The following is a 10555-nucleotide window of genomic DNA, read 5'->3' as shown; positions in this document are numbered from 1 at the left end:
ATATAAACACTTACATACATATACACATACATATACATATATATTTATATATATGTATATATACATACATGTATACATATATACGCTTGCATGTGTATAAATGCGTGTATGTATGTGTGTATTGTCTGTGTACATACGTACCTATGTATAAATGTATGTGAAAGCATAGCAGTCGTTTGTGTCTCACTCAATGGTATGATGTAATGCATGCGCTTTTAAAATATATCTTATACAACAGCATCTATAGCAACACTAACAATAATAATAATGACTTCTTTTAACATTGGAAACAGCCTCAATAATAAATAAGAACTGCAATAGTGTGATGAAACGTCTTTCGATATGTGGAGTTAATTTGTATTTCTACGCTTCATGAGAAATAAAATATTTTCGTTCTTATTTTTACTCCTGTCTGTGTTTTTATTCGTCCATAACCCGATTCTCTGACACTTGTTGTGGTTCAGGCTTTCTTGTCATATTTTCTTCTTTTTTTTGCCAGTTTTTAAGAGGTTAAAATAAGTAAAAGAAATTGGAAACCAAATTATAGTAGCAGTTCGGCAAAAAGGACCGATAGAATAAGCACAAGGCAAAGAGACCGATAGAATAAGCACTTGGCCTCAGATTGGCGGCGAGCTGGCAGAATCGTTAGCACGCCGGGCGAAATGCTTAGCGGTATTTCGTCTGCCGTTACGTTCTGAGTTCAAATTCCGCCGAGGTCGACTTTGCCTTTCATCCTTTCGGGGTCGATAAATTAAGTACCAGTTACGCACTGGGGTCGATGTAATCGACTTAATCCGTTCGTCTGTTCTTGTTTGTTCCCTCTATGTTTAGCCCCTTGTGGGCAATAACGAAATAGGTATTTCGTCTGCCGTTACGTTCTGAGTTCAAATTCCACCGAGGTTGACTTTGCCTTTCATCCTTTCGGGATCGATAAATTAAGTACCAGTTACGCACTGGGGTCGATGTAATCGACTTAATCCGTTCGTCTGTTCTTGTTTGTTCCCTCTATGTTTAGCCCCTTGTGGGCAATAACGAAATAGGTATTTCGTCTGCCGTTACGTTCTGAGTTCAAATTCCACCGAGGTTGACTTTGCCTTTCATCCTTTCGGGGTCGATAAATTAAGTACCAGTTACGCACTGGGGTCGATGTAATCGACTTAATCCCTTTGTCTGTCCGTGTTTGTCCCCTCTATGTTAGCCCCTTGTGGGCAATAAAGAAATAAGAAGGACCGATAGAATAAGCACAAAGCAAAAAGACCGATAGAATAAGCACTTGGCTTCAGAAAATAATAAGTCCAAGTGCCTTCAGGGCCATGCCGCTGCATGGATGCAGTCAAATAACTGAAGCAAGTAAAAATAAAGATAGGCAAAATATTTGTTTCTATTTAAGCCGATTGCTAGTTTAAGAACAGTTGGTTTAAATCCACAGTAACTTTTTATTTTTATTTTGACGAAAACCACTGAATTCTGCAAGGATGAAATGTCTAAATGCCTGTGCTGAGTGGCTGAAAGAACCGTTGGCACACTGGGCGAAATGCTTAGCAGTATTTCGTCTGCCGTTACATTCTAAGTCCTAATTTCGCCAAGGTTGACTTTTCCTTTCATCTTTTCGGGGTCGATAAATTAAGTAACAGTGAAACAATGGGGTCGATTTAATTGACAAGATTCCTCCCGCAAAATTTCAGGCTTTGAGCCGATAGCAGAAAGGATCATCATTATTATTATTATTATTGAGTGAGAGAGCAGTGCGTGCCATCAAAGTGACACTGGGGTAAAATATACGAAGCCCATTATACCCATCATGACTACCCGTCTGATAAGGGTACACCAAGCACATGCATCAGAACCATGTGTGCGCGACATAGTGATCTCATATCAAGATAAACAGCGCATGACCTCGCAGGTGGGGCCCAATTAGAATTTTCTTCAGGTCGAGTAGCCCATCCTGCTCAAAAGGTCCTTGAATAAGGTTTGTTTAAGGATGTTGAGTAAAACGCCCATGTTTCCAAAGGTGAATTATTCAAACCCCAAAGACTTCCTCTCAACACATGGCTATGATGCTCCCCCCACTACTTCTGCTCATGATCAGAGATGCACATATCGTCAGCCACCAAGAGACATACTCAACTGGTTAAAGTCAAACAACTGACAAACAAATCGGTGGTATTAAGCAGAATATTTGTTGTAGCCCATCTTTTTATACCAAGACAAAACAATGTACATGATAACACTTCCAATCAATTAAGATCAGAAGCCATGAGAGCCACTGCCTGGTACTGCATTATTATTATTATTATTATTATTATTATTGATATGGTGAGCTAGCAGAATCGTTAACACATCTCGGAAAATGTTTAGCAACATTTCGTGCGTCTCAACGTCTGAATTCAACTTCCGCCGAGTTCGACTTTGCCTTTCATCCTTTCGCTGTCGATGAAATAACTACCAGTTGAACACTGGGATAAATGTAATTCATTTATCCCCTCCCTTGAAGCTGCTGCTCTGCCCGCAAAATTTGAAATCATTATCTTATCATTATTATAGGTCTCCTTACTTCATCTCCAAAAAACGAAAGTGCTCAGCAATTTTACTTTTATAATACGTATCGACCCTGTGTCCTATTTCTAGATGTGTTCATGCTAGTTAAATTCTATTTACGACTTTTCATTTCTTAATTACTGCTCATTGTACTAGTACTCATTTGGATCCTGTTATTTGTGCTATTAACATTATATATGTTTTGAAACTACTCTCAAGTTAAGAAGCTTGTTTTGCAATCAGGTTCAGTCACACTGAGCTGCATCATGGACAGATGCCTTCCACCATAACCCCTGGCTGACCAATGCCTTTGCGAATAAAATTAGTTGATGGTATTTGTGTGGTGGAAGACCTTCGTGTATATGTGTGTCTGTATGTGTGTGTGTGTGTGTGTGTGTGTGTGTGTATTTTGGTGTTTTTTCCCCACCGTTTGACAATCAGTGTTGATTTGTGAATGTCTCTGTAACTTAGCGGTTCGGTAAAAGTAACCTATGGAATAAATACCAGGACTTAGGACAAAATAAAACTAAGTATTAAGTTCAATTTCCTCGACTGAGCCTGTCAAGTCGCTGTCTTAGCATGGCTACAGTCCATGATTAAAAAAAAAAAACAAAAGGTAAAAGACAAATGATGAAAGAATAGTAGCTGCTGTATTGAACTAATCACATCTGACGAGACAAAATATCTGATCATGATAGAATTCACAATACACTTCGAAGTGCATATAGTAGAAACGAATTTGAGAAATTGTGTGAACTATCAGGAATTGGAGAAGTGCGACCAGAGATCCTTTAGGGTTACAGAGTTTTGCAGGACATTCATCTGCAAAGCTCCAATCGTCTGAGCTTAAAAGAAGGTGGCAAATGAAAGAGCTTTCAGCCGGATAGTAAAGCTGCAGCGAAAGCTACCAGATGATTTTGGATCGAGGATAGCTCCAATGATTATTTTTAGTGGTATTCAAGTTGAGGTCGAATTGATCCCGTATAGATCACCTGAATGAAGAAGGTGCTTGATCTTGTATGACCCCAAATACCTGACGAACTCAGGTCTCATAACGGACTATGCGCTCTAGTTCAACCAGATGTTTCTTCTGCACTGTATTTAGTTGGATTGAAACGAGGCTTGTGTTTTCGTAAATGATTTGGTTTAAACAAACGTTGTATGTATTACGTACCACATGAAACGTTCAACAGGGAACCTCTGTAGATCGTTATACTTGCATTTCATAGCAGAAACACTACGGTTCATACATTTCCCATAAAATTTAGAAAATAGAAACCGTATCTGCATTTTCAGATGATAATATAAAAGAGAAAGTGTAAAGCTGTAAATGTCAAGAGATAAAAGAAATCAGAAATACATGAAGAGAGTACAAATATCTAAGCCAGGAATAGCTGAACTTATATGATTTGAGAACGGAAACCATATAATGTTAAAGAGGGAAATTCTCTTTATACATAGAGAACTGTGGAGAACTGCAGAGAAAACTTATAAGGTCCAACGAAGCAGTAAATGTGGCCAATCACTAACCCGCAAAGCAAACCTCAGAGCAATAAGGCTTCAGTTATTGAAAGATAAACATAAATAATATAAAAATGGTATATTAAATCTACATACGTCAGTGTACAAGTGGATCACTGCATTTCTATTGTCCGTAGAAATAAAAAGTTTACAGTTCGAACCCAACTAGGTACTTTGTACATTTCCATGAATGTAACATTTGATAACGATAGTGGATCAAGTTGATCGAAGAGTGGTATAAATATAAATTGTTCTTTTATGCGAGATGGCAGAATCGTTAGCACGATGAGCAAAATACATAGCGGCATGTCATCAGTTTTGAGCTCAAATTCATCCGAGGCCGACTTTGTTTTTCATCCATTCGGGGTCGTTGAAATAGGTACCGGTGGACTAGAGTCGATGTAATCGACTTAACTCCTGTCCAGAATTGCTGCCTTTGTGCCAAAATTTGAAACCAATATTATATTATATTATTATAAATACTTCAAACTATACCTTATTATATTGGCTTCAATTTTGGCGACCTTTGATTACCTTTCTGATAATGCGAGAGTAGAATACATCTCCAAGAATACAACATTTTGCTCCAGCCAAGTTGTGGAAGCTAACAACAAGACACATCGTATAAGACAAAACAGTTGTACTGATTTCATCTTCTCGTATTAGAATTATGTATGTAGTTCACGGATGAGATCCGGAGATTCTCCTTATACAAGACACTTGGTCGTACTCAAAAGATTCAAACTTAAACTCCGATGTCTTTACAGGGGATAATTCTAAAAGGTAAAGTGTACTCCTATTTTTGAGCCACCCAGTATATTAATATATATTTGCATATATATATATATATATATATATATATATATATATGATATATGATATATCTAATATATATTACACACACTTATACAGGGTGCAATTGGTAAATTGTCACCATTTTATATTTTTGATTTCGTGCATACGCATTGTTTATTTTTTCTTATTTTGTCGAATACACAGTATAGTAGGGTCAGTTGAACACCGTCTGTGAGAAAAACAGCACCAAGACGCAATTCACTCAACCAGAAGTTTGGAAATTACATGCTGTGCTGCTTAGCATTCGTGTCGGAAGCTCCAATACGAACAGATGGTGAACACACAGAACAATCGTTGGCTTGCCGTGTCCGCAAAACATGTACCGAGAGTGAAAAAAATCAAACATCCAGTCAACATCATGGTGTTTGGAGTGATCACTAGTAATGGTGACGTTATGCCTCCATTCATCTTCCTACACGGCCTCAGTCTCAACACGGAAGCCTACATCAAGTGCCTGGAGGAGGTAGTGCTGTCCTGGATCAGGAGAGTGGATGCTGGAAGAGCCTATGTCTGGCAACAGGACTCTGCACCATGCCGCACAAGCAGGAGAACCCAGTGTTGGTTGTCAGACAATTTCTGAGACCACATCACTCCAAACATCTTGTCACCTAACTCCCCAGACCGTGACCCCTTGATTATTATGTGTGGGGCGCAGTTGAGCGAGAGACTAGCTAAACTCCTTGTAACAGCAAAGATGAACTGAAGGCAAGGATTATGGCAGCATTCACCAACTTAAACAAGGAGACCGTCCAGAAGAGTTGCAGGAGATTTCGAAGTCCTCTGAAGACCGTGGTTGAAACCAATGGCGATTTTATTGACTAAATTTACTCTAGTATTTCAAGATATTTTCATGTAATTTTCGTAAATATATCTGTTAAAATGAGATGTCATTTTTGGGTAATTTAGACGACAATACATTCACCGCACCCTGTATATGTGTATGTGTCTTTGTACGTATGCGTGTGTGTGAACGCGTGCGCGCGCGCGTGTATTTATATGTGTGTGTATATGTGTGTATGTGTGTATGTGTATATGTATGTATCTAGCTAGCTCTCTACTTATCTGTATATGCATGCGTGCGTGTAATTCTGCTCGCCTTTCCCACTTCCCAAATTCCATCACAATATATATATATATATATATATATATATATATATATATATATATATATATATATATATATATATATATATATATGCGACACATTTCAGAGACAAAGGAGAAGGAGGAACACAAAGCATAACCAAAATGTCGTACAGTACAAATACCAAACCGCCACGCAGATATTCGAGAATAGATTTGTATATTAATACTTTCGTACCGATGTAGTATTATTCTAATAACATGTTTATAGTAGTGTTGTGAAAATGTTGTTCTTTAAGCGCTAGCAATCCCTAACAGCCTAAAAAGGAACGATATTTTAAATGGGGTTACCTATTGTTTTTTCCAGCTAGGTCATTTAGAATTGTATTTTCCATTGTTCTTTTACTTTTAATATGTGTTGGTGCGGTCACAGCTTCGAGCTGGCATTTCGCCCGTCTACGTTCTGAGTTCAAATTCAGCCGAGGTTGACTTTGCTTTCATTCTTTCGGGGTCGATAACATTACTAGTTCAGACCTGGAGTCGATGTAATTGACTTATCTCCTCCCCGAACTTATTGGCCTTGTGTCAATATACGAAACCAATATGTATGGGTGTTGGTGTCAGAGAAATTTGGCCGGTATTACTATCGCATTTTATGATAATGTTGAAGTGGTTACACATTCACTCTTGAATTTGGCAAAAAATCATTGGAATGGACAGAAAGGTAAATGAGAAATAGTTATTAAGATATCGTAGGTAAAGTATAATACAAATTAAATTTTTCTCCGTCTACATTTTATGATCGAATATCGTATATATATGTGCATACCTCCCTATCTACCTACCTACATACACACATACATACACACCAGCCGAAATTGTAAGGATAATCTGGATCTCGACTGAAGAAAGAAAACTCCAAATGACCTGTCCGTGTTTTCTTTCTATCGTCTATCTGTATGTTTTGTCCCTTTCTTGTATCACTTAAATGTCTGGATGTTTTGTGTTCTTGTCCTATTCTGTATTCTGCGACCACCACTTCCACTACCATCACCACCACCACCACCACCACCACCATCTTTACTACTGATACTACATCACAATTCTACCACTATCATAACTACTATCTTCTGACACAGATAATACCACTTCAAATGGCCGGGTACTCCGTCGGTTACGACGACGAGTGTTACAGTTTTATTCGCTCAATCGAACAGTCGGTTCATGAAATTAACTTGCAAGTGGTTGAGCATACCGCAGATATGCCTACACTTAACATAGTTTCCACAGAATATGACAAGGTTGGACCTCTGAACAACATGTACAATTCATTTTTGCCAGCTGAGTGGACTGGAGCACCGTGAAATAAAGTGTCTTGCTCAAGGACAGAACGCAACCTCGGGAATCGAACTCACAACCTTACGATCGCGAAGCGAATGCACTAACCACAAGGCCATGCACCTTCACTACTTCCTCAACTACTACTGTTTCTAAAATCATAACCGCCACCATTATAACAACTATTGCCATGACCACCAATAACGGGTTAAGTGCCACAGCATCAACCATCACTATTAACATCATAACCAAAATCATACTACCAACCACTAAGTATACATCACCAAACTACCATTTGTAGTATAGTTACTATCGCGTTAGCTACTAGCAGACCCACTACTACCACCATAACCACTTTTGCATCAAAAACCACGAGACTCGATGTTGTTGTTGTTGGCACTCCGTCGCTTACGACGTCGATGGTTCCAGTTGATCCGATCAACGGAACAGCCTCCTCGTGAAATTAGTGTGCAAGTGGCTGAGCACTCCACAGACACGTGTAACCTTAACGTAGTTCTCGGGGATATTCAGCGTGACACAGTGTGACAAGACTGACCCTTTGAATTACAGGCACAACAGAAACAGGAAAAAAGAGTGAGAGAAAATTGTGGTGAAACAGTACAGCAGGATTCGCCACCTCGTGGAGCTTTAGATGTTTTCGCTCAATAAACACTCACAACGCCCGGTCTGGGAATCGAAACCGCGATCCTATAACCGCGAGTCCGCTGCCCTAACCACTGGGCCATTGTGCCTCCACAGTATAGATACTATCGCGTTAGCTACTATCAGACCCACTACTACAACCATAACCACTTCTGCATCAAAATCCACGAGCCTCGATACTACTATAATAAAGAGAGAAAAAAAATAACAAGAAAATGCAGTCTGTAAATGTAAATATCAAATCATTTGACCTTGAAAATGTCTTGAAAAGTCAGAGTCATTAGCAGTGACATGTTGAAGAAACTTATGAGTAGGTTATTGTTGCATCAATATGTATATACTTCTCCCCCACCTTTATTCAGTCTTAGCCATGGTGACTTGACTGAGGGGAAATGAATACCGGAACAGTTCTAGTCTAAAGTATACCGGATGTGATAATAATGGTTGGCACAAATTTAGTGTGATACCATTTAAACGTCATGTCTATGTGAGCTAGATTTTTTTGTTACTTTATTTTTTTAAATGCATCTCATTGTCTCACGGAGTTATTGGGACTACTACTAAACGCTTTCAAGTCTACTAGGTTGAGTCAAAATTCGTACTTTTCGTACTTCAAGCTTTAATCAATATTGTAAACAAATTACATACGAAAAGCGTGTCTTCGATAAAATGTCTATTCACATACTATTTTCTCTGTTGCGATCGTTGTGCCTGAAACTCAACTCCATGCTTATATCAGTTGGATGGTTTAGAGGCAAAAACTCCCTGCGCCCGCTTTGAATCTCATCCACATAGTTGAGCCTCTGTCCGCGAACGAAATGATCCTTGGCTCGTAAAAGGTGATAATCTGATGATGCAAGGTCTGGACTCTAGACAGGAGGAGACAGAACTTCCATTCCCCAAGTTCCTGAAGTTTTCGTTTGGTCACATTGATAGTGCCTGCTGGGGCTTGACATGCTGTAGGAAAACACGTCTTCGATTGATTAATGCCAGGCATTATATACTTGCCAAAGCTGTTGAGCATACAAGTTAACGTATACAGTATGACTATCTGGGACTAGCTGAAAGAGCAATACTCCCTTGAAATTCCACCAAACAAACAAAACGGTCTGTTCAAACTGCTCTTGTTTGACAACAGGTTCTGAAGCCTGATCGGAACAAAGCCACTGATTTCTCTTATTAGGATTACAAAAATAGATCAAATTTTCATCCTCAGTTATAATACGACATTAAAAGCGGGCATCTCGAAGTTTTACCAGCAGCAAATACACACACGTCGTTGAACCTAGTCGTCGGTCAGTTCATGAGGAGCTTCTCATTTGCACCTGTTCACAAAGCCGAACTTACGGAGGTATCGACGGATGCTGCTTTGTGAAGGATCAAGTTCTGAGGAGAACGTATGAGTGCTTGTGTTTGACTATCAACCATATCAAGTAAGGCCCAATATTCCACAACAGAAGTTCTCCCTAATGTTGGTTTGTTTCCGAGACTGGTGTCACCTCTTTGAAATATCTGAACCAATTTTGTGTCACACGTTTGTTGACAGTTCCTGGGCATTCCATTAATTTCTCTTGCCGCTGCCCTTGGAATCTTTCCACTTTCTCAGAGATAGCGTAAAATGACTTTAACTGCAATTTTCTTCACCCCTCAATCTCAAAGCTGTAAAATAAAAAGTAAAAACGCTTAATGTTTATATCTTATATATGAAGATAAAGAAAAAAACAATTCCCCAACGAGAAGTATGAATTTAATTACACATCTGAAATCACGCGGCACTATCGTCAACCGAGAGAACCCAACGTTACTTATCTTTTGTCATCCATACAAAATGATTTTTCAGGACGTTCACCACAGTCTAAGGCGTTATAAGCAACAACACACACACACACACACACATGCACACACACACACATGCACACACACACACATGCACACACACACACACATGCACATTTATATCTAAATATCAATATATAGAAATTATGTTTATAAAAAAAAATCTTACAATACCAATCAACATATATATAACCAAACCCACACACATGCACACACACACTCGCAACCTCATCGGAAGCATCCCCCACGCAAATACATTTATCTCTATACAGAATCATTGGTACCCCATATGCTCATTATAAATTAATCCATAGATCAACCAAGTAATAACGACTTTCCTCTTCCATTACTCACCTCGTACCACACATACAAATTTATCTATTCTTATATTCACCTTTTCACAATTTGCCCCTTGCTCTTCCTCTCGGTCCATCCGCCAATGTCTTTCAATTACATCATACGTTGATATTATCTCCCTCTTTTTCTCCCTCTTCCTCTCCCTCTCTCTCTCTCTCTCTCTCTCTATCTATCTATCTATTTATCTATCTATCTATCTCTCACTGCCAGTCGTTATTTATAGTCGATCGCAAATTGCTGCGACGCTTGAACTTTAGTAATTGATCTTTCAATTAGTTGCGTTGATACGTGGCTAATTGTAAAAAATACATTTTAATACAAATGACTTGCCATTTCTCAGTGAAATGTGAGATTACTCTTACCG

This window comes from Octopus bimaculoides, chromosome 5, assembly GCF_046866305.1.
Source record: "Octopus bimaculoides isolate indiv1 chromosome 5, ASM4686630v1, whole genome shotgun sequence".
NCBI lineage: Eukaryota > Metazoa > Mollusca > Cephalopoda > Octopoda > Octopodidae > Octopus > Octopus bimaculoides.
The sequence above is the reverse complement of the archived record's forward strand: the minus strand, read 5'-3'. Positions refer to the sequence as shown.